This window comes from Simochromis diagramma, unplaced genomic scaffold, assembly GCF_900408965.1.
Source record: "Simochromis diagramma unplaced genomic scaffold, fSimDia1.1 OVJJ01000321.1, whole genome shotgun sequence".
Lineage (NCBI taxonomy): Eukaryota > Metazoa > Chordata > Actinopteri > Cichliformes > Cichlidae > Simochromis > Simochromis diagramma.
This window is the reverse complement of record NW_024386772.1, coordinates 16,293,885-16,303,470: the sequence shown is the minus strand read 5'-3', so window position 1 is coordinate 16,303,470 and position 9,586 is coordinate 16,293,885. Positions and strand designations below refer to the sequence as shown.

The following is a 9,586-nucleotide window of genomic DNA, read 5'->3' as shown; positions in this document are numbered from 1 at the left end:
GGCAACTGTGGGATTGATTTGATGAAAGAGTTTTCATAGTTGACAGTTTAGTTTTTACAATGGTATTTAGTGTTTTAGCAATTCAGAAAAACTGTAAGTATCGTCCTCAAGAGGAAAAAGATGATCCAGAAAAGATCCTGACTATTTTACAGGAATTGTATGGGTATAATATGTCATATGTCTCTCTGCAGGAAGAGTTATTTTCAAGATGACAGCAGGAGGGAGAAACATTGCAGGAATTTTCACATTCTCTTATGTGCCTCATGGATAGAGTTGTAAAACAGTCCCCTCATGCTCTGCTGAACAAAGATGTGTTGCTTAGAGACCAATTTGTTGAAAATGTGCTTGATTGTTTCTTACGCAGGGAACTAAAGCAGTATGTCCGCGGCCACCCTACTGCCACCTTGATGGATGTTTTCGTCGTGAGGCTATTGTATGGGAGTGGGAAGGTATGCCAGCGGGTGGAAGGGGTAGAAGTTACTCGGTCCCCTCGGTATCTGGATTTCAGCATACTGTTCAGGATACTGTACCCTACATAGAGGTAACCAGGCAGGTACTGCACCCTATAACTCTGAATTACATGAATTAAAAGAAATTCTCAAAAACCAGCAAGAGCAGTTAAATCAGCTCACAAGGCGTCTTGCTGCCTTGAACAGCATTCCCAAAACCTACTCAGCTTCACAGAGCAGGGCAGTAATTTGGAGACAGTGCCAGAAGGTTGGGCATTTTGCCAGGGAATGCACTGGTGAGCCTACAGTAAAGCATGCACAGCCAGCTGGTACAGCAGCACAATCCAGTTCAAATATTACTGCTCGTGAATCCAATCAGGGAAACTTCTACCCCCTGAACCACTGAGCTAAGGTTCAGTAGGGGGCTCCTCAGGCTCAGAGGCTGTAATATCTAACCCTGAAAGTTTGGTGTCAGCATGCCCCTATATGCAGGTATTAATGGGTGGAGTATGGGTCCCTTGTTTGGTGGACACAGGGTCCATGGTGTCTACAATAACTGAGAGCTTTTTCAGAGAGCATTTCGAACCATGGGGCATGGATGGACTTCGGTCATGCAACTGGTTGAAGTTAAGTGCTCCTAATGGGCTAGCCATACCCTACATAGGCTATTTTAAATTACATGTGCACCTGTGTGGTAAAGAGATTACACGGCGAGGTGTGCTGGTGGTAAGGGATCCCCGACGGGGTACAATGTCAGCACCTGGGGTTCTAGGAATGAATGTTATTAGGGAATGCTATGACGAATTGTTTGCACAACATGGTTCTTCCCTTTTTTAACTGCCCCCCAGTGTCTCAGGCCCCTATCTTAATACAGCAGTGCCATCAGATCCAGACTACGGCCCCCCCCAGAACGCTCAAGTCGGGTAAAGGTCAAGGGAGGTAGAGTTTGCTGAGTGCCCGAGGGTATCATGAAAATTGTGGCAGCTACATGTTCACAACATCTGGCAGGAGAGGCTTTGTTTGAGCCGCTCAGTTGTGGTTTACCTGCTGGCTTATTGGCATCCCCTGCACTCCTTTGTGTTAAGAGAGGCACAGTTTATATCCCAATTGTTAATGTGGGTGTGCAGGAGGTAGTACTGTCTCCTCGTACTCGTGATCAGTACCCTGAGCTATGCTCATCTGGTTAGCTCACCCCAGGGTCTCCAAGAGGAGGATATGGCAGCTACAGTATCTTCACAGACTGTAGCTAGTTCAGTGCAAGATAAGATTGCTGCTATTGACTCTTACTGTGCAGAAGCAAGGTCATGTGAGGTCACTGCTGCACAAGTATAGCAGTGTCTTTTCAGATCACGATGGGGATATAGGATGTACTAACTTGATTTCTCATGATATCCCTCTAGTGGACGAGACCCCGGTGCGGCAGAGGTATAGGCGTATTCCCCCCTAAGAATATGAGGCCATAAAAGCCCACATTCTACAGCTTCTTGAGGCCCAGGTAATCAGGGAATGTAGTAGCCCCTTTGCTTCACCCATTGTGTTGGTAAAGAAAAAAGATGGCGGCCTTCGCCTGTGTGTGGACTACCGGGCTTTAAACAGTAAGACCCGCAAGGACACCTTTCCCTTGCCACGTATTGACGAGTCACTCGACGCTTTATCCGGTGCCCGCTGGTTTTCCACTCTGGACTTTGCAGCAGGATATAATCAAGTCCCTGTTACAGAAAAAGACAAAATGAAGACTGCATTCTATACTCTATTTGGGTTGTTTGGGTGGAATAGGATGCCCTTTGTGTTGTGCAATGCCCCAAGTACATTTCGGAGATTAATGGAGAGCATCTTTAGAGACCAACAGTGTCAGTCATTGTTGCTCTATTTAAATGATGTCATTGTGTTCTCTTCTACAGTAGAGGAACATGTGAGTATGTTGTCTTGGGACGGTTGCAGCGAGAGGGTCTCAAAGCTAAGTTGGAAAAGTGTTCCTTTTTCCAATCTGAGGTGAGCTATTTGGGTCATGTTGTGTCGAGGGATGATTAAAATTGAAGCAGTTTCTAAGTGGCCCCAGCCTAATTATGTCTCTGAGTTGCGTTCCTTCTTAGGCTTTGCAAGCTACTATTATCGTTTTGTTGAGGGATTCGCAAAATTGGCCACCCCCCTACATTGCCTATTTGCTGAGCTGACTGGTACCAAGTCCAGGAAACCTGGCGTACAGGTTTTATCTGCAACATGGACAGATGAATGTGAGCAGAGCTTTGAAGGACTTAAACAGAGGTTGGTGTATGCTCTGGTTTTGGCTTATGCCAATTTTTCTCTGCCGTTTATCTTAGAGGTGGATGCTAGCTATCAGGGCCTAGGTACAGTGCTCTCCAAGAACAGTCAGGGAAGAGCCGACCTATAGCATATGCTAGCCGCGGCCCTCGTCCTACAGAGCGTAATATGAATAATTGTAGCTCTATGAAATTAGAGTTTCTGGCCTTGAAGTGGGCTATGACTTAAAAGTTCAGAGATTAACTGTTGAGGCAGAAATGCACAGTATATACAGATAATAATCCCCTCAGTCATTTGTCCACAGCCAAGCTGGGCGCTACAGAACAGCGTTGGGCTGCACAGCTTGCCGCCTTTGATTTCACTATCAAGTATAGACCTGGTAGAAGTAATAAGAATGCAGATGCTCTCTCACGGCAGCATCCCACTACAGTTACTTCAGTTGATGAACTAGGCATAGTCTCTGGTACCCCTCTCCCTGCAGTATGTATGAAGTATGAAACCACTAACTAAGGCTGTTCAAGCCACTATCTCAGTCTTTCCAGGACATGCACCATCTTGACCTTCGCGTTTTTCAGGAGGCTGACCCTATTATTTAGGAGTTTCTGAAGTTCTTGATACAGGGAAGGGGGCCTGATGCAACGGAATGGGGAAAAACTCAAGGGAAGCCCTCGAGTTGGTCAGGCAATGGCATAGGCTGGTGGAGCAAGGTGGCGTGTTATATCGTAAGGTCTCTCATCCTAGGGGAGAAGAAATGCTGCGGGTGCTCTTGCCCAAGTCACTGCAGGGTCAGGTTTTGCATCAGTTGCACTAGGAGCATGGACACCAGGGTGTTAAGAGAACCGTAGACCTGGTTTCTCAGCGGTGCTACTGGCCAGGGATGTACTATGACATCCAACAATGGTGCCAGGAGTGTGAGCGATGCCAACTAGCTAAAGATGTCCAAATCTATCCTAACGCTTATATGGGCCATTTTCTTGCATCCCGACCCAATCAGATCCTTGCAGTTGACTTTACTGTACTGGAGCCATCGCGCAATGGGGTTCAAAATGTTCTTGTTATGACAGATGTGCTTTCCAAATATACCCAGGCCATCCCAACCCATGATCAACAGGCATCGACAGTGGCAGAGGTGTTGGTGAAGGAGTGGTTCTGCAGATTTGGTGTGCCAGGGCGTATCCATTCTGATCAAGGTAGAAACTTTGAGAACAATCTGGTTCAGGAACTTTGCCAAATGTATGGTATTGAGACGAGTCGCACTACCCCTTACCATCCAGCCGGTAATGGCCAATGTAAGCGGTTTAATCGCACTTTACACAATTTGCTGTGCACCCTCCCTATCTCACGGAAAAGGGACTGGGCTTGTTATTTGCCGCAAGTAATCTTTGCATATAACACCACAGTACATCAGTCTACAGGCGAGTCACCATTTGCTCTGATGTTCGGCCAAGAACCCCAGTTACCTGTTGACTTTTTGTTGGGTAGGATTCAGGAGCCTGTGGCTGGTAGCACCCATGACTGGATTGTAGAGCATCAGACTCAGCTACGTCATGCATTTGAACATGCTAATAAACGCTTGGGGGCTGCAGCTAATTGGCGTAAGATACGTCACGACCAGCATGAAGGTCAGTTGGTTTACCTTAAGGAGGTTGGGTTTAGAGGCCGTCATAAAATTCAGGATGTTTGGAGTACCATGGTGTATAAAGTGCTTAAGGCCCCTGACCAAAATGGGTCAGTGTACACTGAGTCGCTTGAAGCATGTCCACCGTTCACTACTAAAGAATAAGGTGGAAGGTGTGTCTACCTGTCCTCCCAGTGTTCCAATCCAAACATTGGAAACTGTACCTGTAGAAGAACCTATACATGGTGGTGAGTGGCTTTTATTGGTTTCTGAGCCTACTCCGGCCCCAAGCAATTGCCAACAAAGACAGGAGACCCCTAGCCCCTATGAGCCAGAACCCTCAACGTCCTCTGTGGTGCAGGTTTGTACCGATCAGCTGCCAGTTACGGCCGGTGTTCATAATAATATGTAGAACTACTTGTGCTAATGCTGAGACGCACTCGAATCTGCATCATTTGCCCCAGGCAGCAGGAAGTAGAGCAATAGGGGCTGTGAACTCCCAGGCACCTGTGCCTAATACAGCTAAGCTGTTTAGACCTTGAGCAGAGTTGAGGGATGTCTCCTGAAGTCCACTGTCATCTCTACAGTTTTAAGAGTGTTCAGGGTATGTGAAGGGTAAACAAAAATTCCATGTATTATGCATGTATTATGCATGTATTATATTATATTACAGCTTCTGAGTTTGCGGGTCTTACATGCTGCATAATTGCCAAGGTTGATGCTAATGTTAGCTTCCAACAAAATTAATGTTGTTCGACCACTCACAGACAGCTATATTTCAATAAACTTAATTTAGCATTGCTCAATAGCTGTTTTTAGGTAGTATAATTGACCAGGGAAGTGTGTTTTTAACAAATCCTGTGCAGCAATGTTTTATCCAAAATGCTAGTTGAGCACATGTTTTTTACTCCAAATTGAGTCATGCAAATTTACTTTTTTTAACCTCCTTTTCTGTTAAGAGTCTCTGTGTTTTATCGTGGATTGATGTTTGTGGATTTTTCACCTGTTCAGTTAGAAAGCACATGTGTTTTACTCTGAATTGAGTCACATACACTGACTGTTTTTGCCTGCTCTTTGGTTAAGAGCAGCAGTGTTCAGGGCTCTAGACTAACTTTTTGCCACAGTTGCACTGGTGCGCCTAGCATATTTTTCAGACTATAAGGCGCACTTAAAATCCTTTAATTTTCTCAAAAATCGACAGTGGACCTTATGTATGAATTCTGATTTTGCTTACTGACAGCAAACTGATTTTATGTGGTACACGGTGTACTCAGGAGCCTCACAGAGTAATACCTACTGTGCTTCAAGTAATATTACTGTTTTGTGTGTGTATAAGGACCCTAAAATGGCAGTCATTAAGAGACATGCTTACAAAGCTCAAACTCAAGGCTGTCAGAGATGCAGTCGAACATAGAAATAGAGCAGATGCGAGAGAATTCAACATTAATGAATTAATAGTACCGAAGTGGAGGAAGCGAGAAGAATGAGCACCAGTGTTGTACTCAGAATTGAATTGTGTGCATGGTTGCAGTCTGTAGCCCGTAGTGTATTAGATTAGCATTATACAAACTGTCATGATCCTGGGTCTGCTGACCCAGCGTTTTGTGTTTAGTTTGTGTAGCCTTCAGGTTTCCTAAGTTCATCGTTATCATGCCTAGTTGTTTCCAGTTAATTTTTACTCCTCGTGTTCCCACTATGTTAAGTCTATCATGCCTAGGTGTTTCTAGTCATTTACCCCTCGTGTTTCCACTATGTTAAGTCTCCCCTGCTTTTCATGTATTTCATGTCTGTGGCTTATGTTGTCAAGTTCAGGTTGTCATGTCTATATCTCACTGTGTTTCCTGTTTTATTGTGAAGAGGTCTGGCGTGTCTGTGTTCATCATGTTCAGTTACTCTCCCCCTGTGACGTAATTATGTTCATGTGTCAGCTGGGTCCCCATGTGTTGCCACTTCCCTCATTATCCTCCTGTGTCCATTTAGTCTGTGTGCTCTCAGTCATTCTTTGTCAGGTCGTCTGGTGTATTCGTCTGTTGTACTGCTCCGTTGTTCCTATGTCTCCGCTCCAGGTATCCCTGTCAGTTCGTTATGTTTAGAGTTTTGTATGTTTCGTTTTAGTTCACCCAGTTTAGGTCATTGTTTAGTTTTCATCGATTCCCTATTATTTTGTACCCTCATTTCTTGCCTTAATAAACGGCTTGTTTTGTTATTCATATCTCATTTCGGTCTGCGCTTGAGTCCTTCCCTGCAACATACGGTCTGCCCTAGCCAGACCGTGACACAAACTTCCTATTGCTGCAATGTAGTTTTCTATTACTTATGTTTTTTTTACATGCTTTTTCATCAGAACAGAGCATCGTGAGATTGTAAGACATACAAGGAATATATGTGTGTGTTTTGTTCAATTTTGTAAGTATTTGTAATAAATCTGATTATTTAACAATATCCTTTTCATATCATGAAGGATGCAAGCTGTGCGTGTAAAGTATAGAGAACAACAAAAGTACATCTGTTTTCAGGGCCAACTGACCTACACATCGTTTTGGAATGTGGTGAGTAAAAAACATCAAAGTTTCCAGTGTGTTTCATAGATTGTGTGAATCAGTCAAGCTTTGGGGATGGTGCTATAATAGGTGCTATACCAAATGTTTAGGCTTTTTTTTTCTGGTTCAGTTTATTTAATTTCACTTTTTTTTTTTTTTTTTGCCTTGTTCTGGTATTAATTTCAAATGTATAATGCAATTTTATAATGTTCACAGTTGCCAAGAAGTTCAACATTCCAAACTTGGACTTCAAAGTTTTTGATGACTCAAAGACTGAAGTTGATGAGGATGTTTTTGATTTCCTTCTGAAAAAAACAAAACTTTGGTGTGCTAGAGATTTGTCTAGCACAAGGTCCAAATCCAGATGGTAAGTACCTTGGAGTGCCATCATCATCGTTATTTTCAAACTTTTAATTGACAGGGTAGTGGGGAGAGAAACCAGAGTCCAGTTTATTTCCTGGTTGCAAGTGGAGAGGGTGTGAGCAGTTACGTAAGCACAGTCAGTTGTCCTATCAAATTTCTTGATCCAAATATTAAGATTGGCTAAACTTTTTTCAGGATCCCACGGGAATGGAATAATGATGAGTTTCTATCTCTGATGGAATTTTTAAAGTTTAGTGTCCCATCAGCTTGGTAACAGCATTTTAACTTAAGCAAAGAAAAATCTAACATCTGCAGAAAGGTAAATGTCACTATAATCACTCAATCACTGAGCCACTGTGTCATTCATGCTTTAAGTCCTGGCTAGTAGAACATGTTGTAAGGAAAGCTAATAAATTTACTGAATTGTTAGTTCGATATATTTCAAATAATCTTATATTTTAGTGGGTACTACAATGTTTGTGATTGTATAGTGGCTAGTGTTATTTACACAAACTTAAACAAGAAGGCAAGAAGACATGAAACACTAAACATATAAAGTCTGATTTACATGATGGAGCCCTGCTCTCAAAAACTGACATGGATTTAAGTATTTCTGAAGCTGGATTTAAGAAATAACTGCTAAACATTTAAAAAGATTTTCTGTCTGTTATGGAATGTGATGTCATGTGCTTGGTTGTGACTAATAAACTTACATTAGTTTATGTTATCGATTCTGTCACTCATTGGCTAAAACACGGGAAAATCAGGGCACTAGAACTAAAAATCTTCAACACTGTGCTCATTCATAAAGTGCTTTACAAACCCGGCTACTAGGTGGATTTTCCTGTTTGAGTGCAGCTAGCCAAAAAACGTAGTCACTTACTGCTAAAGAAACGCACACTCAACGTGGACAGTACATCCTCAGTCTCCTTACATGAAACTCATTGTTGCAGCCAGGGGCAGCACAAAGGTGACCTCTATAATTTTCATGATTTGATAGATTGGCTGAGTTCTTCTGCAAGCACCTCCTTTACCAGTTCCAGTGGAGAAATTGAAGTGGACTCTGATGACACCATATTATTACAACACAGTCCTACAACAAGACGGAGAGCTGACGACACTTCTCTTGCCCGAGTAAGCTATGTAGTTTGTTGTATACCCTTTCAGAAAGTTGACACAAATTTGAATATATTATATGTATTATTATCAATGTCATAAAAGCACAAGATTCTGCTGTCTTTCCTTCAGCACAGCTCTGCATATTGTAGACCGGATCGGCAGCATAAAAAGTTAGTGTGCTTGACAGACAGACAAATTTAAGGGTAATTATTTGTGCTTTTTAACAGAACTTTAGGTGGCTTTGAAGCACAGTGATCATGAATATCTAATGAACCTCAATTCTATACTAAAAAATACTTTTGAAAAAAATAGCATGTATTTGTGACTATAGACCTTTGATTTGATCTAGAACAAACCTGAAAGCTTTTTTAGTATCACAAGAAAAATATTTATGATATATTGATTATATATTATTATATTGCTCTATTTTACTGTTACTTAGATGGTTGAAGATGTTCTAAAGAACAAACCAGGAGGAGAGAGGATCATCAATGAGTATCCCCGGACAAAAAGCCTAACGGATAGCAGACCGCGTGACATGGTCAAGATATTAGTTGTACATATGACAAGTGAACATGGGTATGCTGAAATAGTTATTTCATAAGTATATATATGATAACTTCATTTATCATTTATTCATTCATTTATTTTCCTAGAGGTGGTATTTAGACTTTCAACAGTGATTGTACTTTGTGTTTGTCTGTGTAAGACACGTCCTTCAAGACGCGTCAAAGAGAACTATGCAAAGGGTATCATCACATTGTTCCCATAGTAAAAGGAGCTTGCAAAGAAAAGCGTCTGGACTTCTTTAAGTTGCTTGAAGACGTTTCACCTCTCATCCGAGAAGCTTCTTCAGTTCTAAGGCCAAATGGTGGAGAGTCCCAGATATAAACCTAGTGGGAGTGACCCCCCACAGAGGGACAAAAGGACCCCCTGATGATCCTCTAATCGCCTGAGCCAAGGTGGGAAACTGGGCGTGGGTCCCAATCAGCCAGAGTTTCGGGTGTGTTCATTGTGAAACCTGGCCCCACCTTATCATGCGAATTCCTGAGGTCAGATGGCCCAGGATGTGAGTGGGCGTTAAGGCGTCTGGGAAGGGATCTCAAAACTGGATTATAGATGGCAGAGAGTTCCCATACCTGGCTGATCCTAGGAGCAGGTTGGGCTATGTAAGTACAAAAAAGAATAAGTTCAAACAATTTACTCTTCACTCGTGAACGTAAGACATTTTTCAG

The 9,586-nt window shown here is 42.6% G+C and overlaps 1 long non-coding RNA gene across 1 annotated transcript; it reads left to right on the top strand.

The window, feature by feature from the left end:
- Positions 1-6,860: 6,860 nt before the first annotated feature.
- On the top strand, positions 6,861-9,215 carry LOC120747212. Its single transcript, XR_005699069.1, has 3 exons — positions 6,861-7,236; positions 8,233-8,366; positions 8,794-9,215. It is a non-coding gene; the product is annotated as an uncharacterized LOC120747212 (long non-coding RNA).
- The last annotated feature ends 371 nt before the right edge of the window (positions 9,216-9,586 follow it).